Here is a 6,389-nt window from a genome sequence, read left to right on the forward strand (position 1 = left end):
AGTAAGGAGGCCATCTTTGAACCTGTGGAGGCCTGCTGGGAACAGGACTCCGGAAACGACAANATAAAGTTAAGTTTTGTCTCTAACTGATCCTGGCATTCTCTAGGTGAACATTTTCTTAATTTATTCTAGTCAAAACATAGAAAGAACATATCGAAATTACAGACGTAGTAAGGGTAACAAAGGCATAGGATAGTAGAATCAGGATTCAAAAAGTCTCCTTTGAAACAATGGACAGAAATTGGGACTTACAGAAAGAAAGAAGGTTAAAAAAAAGTCCAACACATAGAATCAGAAAGCCAGTCAATCAAGAATGAAGATTTAGGGGGCACCTGGATGGCTCAGTTGGTTGAATGTCAGACTTCTGCTCAGGTCATGATCTCGCAGTTGGTGAGTTTGAGCCCTGCGTCAGGCTCGGTGCTGACAGGTCAGAACCTGGAGCCTGCTTCAGATCTGTGTCTCCCTCTCTCTCTCTGCCCCTCCCCTCCTCAAAAATAAACATTAAAAAATAAAATAAAATAAAATAAAAAAAGAATTAAGATCTGGGTTAAGAGCAGCTCTAGAGAAGGCCTAGAGGTGAGCTTACTGACAGACAAGTATAAATTAACACTGAAAAGTGGATATTGAAAGAAAGAAAACAAATATTTTACTTATTTTTTTTAATGTTTATTTATTTTGAGAAAGAGAGTGTGCAAGTGGGGGAGGGGCAGAGAGAGATGGGGAGAGAGAATCTCAAGCAGGCTCCATGCTGTCAGCACAGAGCCTGACGTGGGGCTCAATCCCACAAACTGTGAGATCATGACCTGAGCCAAAATCAAAAGTCCAATGCTTAACCAATGAGCCACCCAGATGCCCTGAAAAAAATTATTTTAAAGCAGTAATGATGGAAACCAAGTGGTAAGCTCCCCAAGGGAAGGGATCATTTTGAATTCCTTAATCACTTCATTTCCAAGGCTTAATGGAGTATCTGGATCAGATCATATGATCTGTAGCATGTCTACAAGACGATGCCCAACATAATAAAAGGTTTAGAAAGCACATTTCATAAGAGGTGGCTAGGGGAAAAAGCTGTTTAGTCTGGAAAAAACTTAAGTGGGACACAATAATTCCAGAAAAGGAATTTTTCTTGCTGTCAACATGGTCAAAAGTTAAAAAAAAAAAAAAAAATCTTAAACCCAGCAACTTCTTTAATTAAAAGGAGCAATCCCATCAAGAAGGGACAAAGGATGACTTGTAGTTAAAGATACTTGATAGAATGAGACTGCTTTGCATGGGATCAAGCATAGCACTAGGAGTGAGAATAGGTCATGATTCCAGCTGCAGTCACTCACTTCCTGTTTGGCCAAGGGCAAATGACATCACCTCTCCACTTAAGTAAAAAACAGTAATTTAAAATACCAGTATTACAGGAGTATAATTTAAATTAGTTGACAATCGCAAAAGACTTTGGAAATTTACTTTATGTGACAATGAAAACTGCATTCCTACTTTACACATACACTAAGGTTGAACAGTTAAGTAAATCTAGTATAAATAATAAGAGCCAAGTTTCTCACTGTCAGAGAAAGTTACAAAGAAGGAGAGGAATGTTAGAATAAACTTGTGGCACTGGGCTAGAGTCAGAAACCAGTACGAGCATGTTTCTATTTATACACAGATATGGAAATAAACACAAATATATATGTACATCTGAGCCATTACACACGTAGATCTGCCTTTTAGCATGGCCTAGAAGCAGGGACAACCCAGCATCAGTGAGTACACCCAGTTCATTTAGAAACCAGATCTTGATTTCTAAATATTTTTTCCAATAAAAGAAACCAGGCCTCCTTGGAGAAATGGCTGATTCTAGAGCTGGGGCAGGGAAAATACAAGATGAGACTGGAGCATCTTGCAGCATCAGGAAGTAAAAAAGTGCTCCAAAAAAAGAAAAGAGGGACATATCCAAAACACCTAAGTGTCAAATGGCCACAGCCAGAAGAATGTGAACAACAAAGTACAGTATTACAAACCAAAGGGAAAAATAAATGTTCATGAGTCCATAATGATATAAATAAGTAAATAAACTGGGGGCAGGGGTAGAAGGGAATGTACAAATCTTCCTTACAGAAAAACTCCAAAAAATAAATGTAGAAGGAATGAGGGAAATAGAAAATCACCACTACAATCACACACTAGTTGCTGCTGCAGGCAAATTTCACTAATGAATGCTAAAATTAGTGGATGAAACTCAGATCTTTGTATAGCCTCACAGAACATACCCCAAAATAGTTATTAATCACTGTGGGTGACTTGAACACAGACTCACAAATTCTTTGACACTCATTCCTTCAAGAGGTAGAGCTTCATTTCCTTCCCCCAGAAATGGGCTTGACTTGGTGACTCATTTCTAGCTTCTAACAAATAAAGTAAGGAAATGGAAAAAGTAGTCACTTTAGTGAAACCAGGAAGATACTACCTTAATCAAATTATCAAAGTTAACATCAGTAATAAGCCACACTGATATCAGGTATACCCTGACACGCAATATGATGTGACAAGAAGGGCCTACCATCTCTATGGTACTCTTCCCCAAATGTATAACTTCTGGCTAATCACGAGAAAACACCAGAAAACCCAATTCAGGAACATTCTACAAATAACTGCAACTCTTCAAAGGTGTCAAGGAAAGGCAAGGAGAAACTAAGAAACTGTCACAGATTGTCAGAAACAAGGCAAATAAGACCTCTAAATAAATAAATGGTATCAGATCCTATAATAGAAAAAGGGCATCACTCTGGAAAAACTAGGGAAATGAGTGGAAAACCTGTAATTTACTTCATAATATTAAACTAATATTCATTTCTCTTCTTTTAAGTTTATTTTTATTTTGAGAGAGAGCGCGCAAGTGGGGGAGGGGCAGAGAGAGGGAGACAGAATCCCAAGCAGGCCGTCAGCGCAGAGGCCGAGGCAGGGCTCAAACTCATTAAACATGAGACCATGGCCTGAGCCGAAGTCAAGAGTCAGACCCTTAACCAACTGAGCCATCCAGGCACCCCAACTAATATTGATTTCTTAATTTTGATAAATGTATCACGGTTATATAAAATGGTAACATTAAGGAAAGCTAGATGAAATTCTGTACTATCTTTACAATTTTTCTGTAAATCTAAAAGTATTCAAAATAAAGTATTTTTTTTAATGTTGATTTTTGAGAGAGAAAGTGCGTGCATGCTACACAAGCAGCAGAGGGACAGAGAGGAGGACAGAGAATCCCAAACAGGCCCCATGCTGTCAGCACAGAGCCTGATGCGGGACTCACTCCCAAGAACCCCGAAATGACCTGAGCTGAAATCAACAGTCAACACTTAATCAACTAAACCACCCACGTCTGCCTCAGTTTCCTTCCCAAATGGACCAAATCAAATGAACCACCAAAATGATTTCCATTAGGTCAAAATGCTTCTCCAGATTTTCTTGCTTTTTAAGAGAACATAAAACCTGCACATCAACTAAGTATACTTAATATTTTAAAAAAAGAAGGAGGGGCACCTGGGTGGCTCAGTCAGTTAAGTGTCTGACTTCAGCTCAGGTCATGATCCCTGCATCGAGCTCTGTGCTGATAGCTCAGAGCCTGGAGCCTGCTTCAGATTCTGTGTCTACCTCTCTCTCTTCCCTTCCCCTGCTCCCTTGCTCGCTCGCTCGCTCGCTCACTCTCTCTCTCTCAAAAATAAACAAACATTTAAAAAAAAATTTTTTTAAAGAAGAAGGGGGTACCTAGCTCGTTCAGCCCATGGAACATATATATGACTTGATCTCAGGGTCATGAGTTTGAGCCCCATGTTAATAATAATAATCACAACAAAGAAAGGGAGAGAAAAGAAGAAGAAGGAAGAGGAGGGAGAGGACGAAGAGGACGAAGGAGAAAAGCAATGCCCAGATCTGAAATGTCAACCTCACAAATATGAAGAGATCAAAGACAGGTCACCAAATTCAAAAACAAAATTGGGAAAAAGAACAAGACACTGAAATCAGAAAGAACCCACTCTCTCTGACTAAAGCAAACCCACCTAACTTGACATAAGAGGTTCAAGCCACACAAGGCCCCCTTCACGCAGGGTAACACTTATTTCCACACATACCCCTCAATCTATAACCAAAATAAAAATCACAAGGCAGTATCTCTCCCAGCTCTCAACCCATTTCGAGCAAGCTTGGGAAACGTCTCCTACTCTCCCCTGAAAGCCAGAGTACGTAATTAATAAAAGTTTTCATAGCCTCAAAAAAACAAAAAGTAAAACTAGAGCTAAGCCACCTAGACATAAGAAAATCCAGGTGCTTCCTTCACTGTCAGCAAACGATGGAAAATGATGTTAACGTGTAATGTAAACTTATGTGTAATTTTGAGAATTTTAACACAGATAAATATGTGCTGAGATGACAAATACATAAAGAGATGAACTTAAAAAAGACACACACACAACTGAGACAGTGGGAAAATGCTTTTAGAATCTTCCCCCAGCACTGTCAAACATTAATATATGTGTTCATACGATGGGAAAAGACACAAGACTCAACTAGGCTTCAGTAACTTGATTAAAACATCCGCCTAAAAACATCCAGGGCCCTTAGTTCCCATTCTATAATCAATTGCCCTTTTATTACTGATTTGGCTGCCCAGAAACAAAGGAAGTGTCCTGGCCAATGGATAATTAATTCCAATTGTGTACATGACACTCTTTACTTTCTGAATAAATAAACTGGCATCTGGTTTATCAGTCTCCAGCGAGATTACTTTGCATGAATAAAGTCTCAAGCACTTGAGTCACCCCGTGTGAATAAAAAATTTCGAGTTTTTGAACTACTGGGGGTGGGGGAGAGAAGGGGTCAGAGAGACCTTGATGTGGATGCCACTTCTGATACTTAACTATCTGTGTGACTCCTTATTCCCGTCAGTCTCAATTTCCCCATCTGTAAATAAATACCTACAACTAGGGCCCGGAAGATGTCAAGGGCTCAAAAGGTGACAGCTTTATTATGTTTAAGCCAAACGTGAGAGGAAGACTACCAGTGATACAGAAACCTTTCATTTGAAAAGTAGCCGGGACCATCAAACCACTTCAAGTTTTGAAAGAGGCTCCTGGAAGAGAGATGTGCCATTCATTCCAGAGAGGTGAGAAGAGCAAAGTTAAAAAGTTGCAAGAGAAGTACCGGCCGCACTATACAGTTCTCGCTTAGCAACTCCAATGTTGTCTACCAAACACCCAGCCGGTAATAGCTAGAGCATGACAACTGTTCACTCTAAATCCATGTGCTCAGCTTGGATTCAGGACTGATTTATAAAAATAGCTGTTGCTGCTGCTCTTTGAATCTCTTTGAGCTGATGACTGGGCAGTGTTACCCTATAGGCCTAGAGCAGCTGTATTCCCTCACCACACCCATTTCTCTGCCTGCTCAGCCGAGCTGACGGCACCNGCAAATTACAAGCACAAATATCCCCTGATGCAATGCCACAACCATCCCTGGGAAAGCGCAGTGGCAGTTGCCAAAAGCTCAGCAGCAGGGAAACGGGCGGGAGACACACACACACACACACACACACACACACACACAGAGCAAGAACACTGCAATGCTATGCAGCCAGGGAGAGGGAATCGAGAGGCCCTGGGGAGCAATACTGTAACCGAACCAGAGGAGGGAAAGGAGAAAGGGGGTTTCCAGAAGAAAGCTGGGTAACACTAACCTTCCCGAGAAGCACGTTTCACCCCGGGTTTGTCCTAAAACACAAAACTAGGAGTAAATCACTGCCTCCTCCGAAAAGAAGCAAATGCATTTAATTTACACGTTCCTGGATGGAAGCAAAAACCCCTACGTTCGTTCCCCCACGGGGTAATTTCGCTAAAAAAGAGATCAGGCAACACCACCAACGGAGAACCTGGTCCAAGTGCTAAACCACAATCTCGGTTCGGGGTAACGTTTCCACTGCCCCCTCCCGGTCCCAGTCCCAATCCTCCCATCCCCACCCTTGCTTCGCCCTCCCGCAGCCAGACACACACTTATTCCCCCAACCCAACGGCTCAGTCTGCTCAGAGCCGGAGGGGACGGCACGCAGGGAGCCTAGGCTGGGGCCCGGTTCTCCAGACCGCCCCTCAGCGCCGCCTGTAACCTCGGACCCTCTCTCTAACTCGCACCAGCTCCACCTCGACTGACCCCCGCAAAGCCTCACCGAAAGACCTCTGAGTTTTCCTACGTCCCCGAGCCCCACCCAGGGCCCCAAACCGCAGCGACCCTCGCTCCCCTGCTCAGCCCCATCCCGAGCCCAAGGCGTGCGGCTCAGCCCCACGCTCCAGACGCCCGAAGCTGGTCCTCCCGGCCCGCTCGGCCCCAAGAGGCCCCGGGATCGCGCCCCG

At 42.8% G+C, this 6,389-nt stretch overlaps 1 protein-coding gene across 8 annotated transcripts in view; it reads right to left on the reverse strand.

Moving 5' to 3' along the window:
* The window catches only part of MAP4 (microtubule associated protein 4), a 187,332-nt gene that overhangs the window by 180,699 nt on the left and 244 nt on the right, over window positions 1–6,389 (reverse strand). The window contains exon 2 of one of the 8 annotated variants that reach the window (XM_077777403.1): window positions 5,723–5,756. The exons of the other annotated variants lie outside the window; for them this stretch is intronic. The gene's annotated coding sequence lies outside the window, so the exon portion shown is untranslated. The remainder of the gene's footprint in view (window positions 1–5,722; window positions 5,757–6,389) is intronic. 8 annotated transcript variants of the gene reach the window in all.

The sequence above is a fragment of the Crocuta crocuta genome, unplaced genomic scaffold, assembly GCF_008692635.1.
Source record: "Crocuta crocuta isolate KB4526 unplaced genomic scaffold, BGI_CrCroc_1.0 scaffold77, whole genome shotgun sequence".
Taxonomy (NCBI): Eukaryota; Metazoa; Chordata; class Mammalia; order Carnivora; family Hyaenidae; genus Crocuta; species Crocuta crocuta.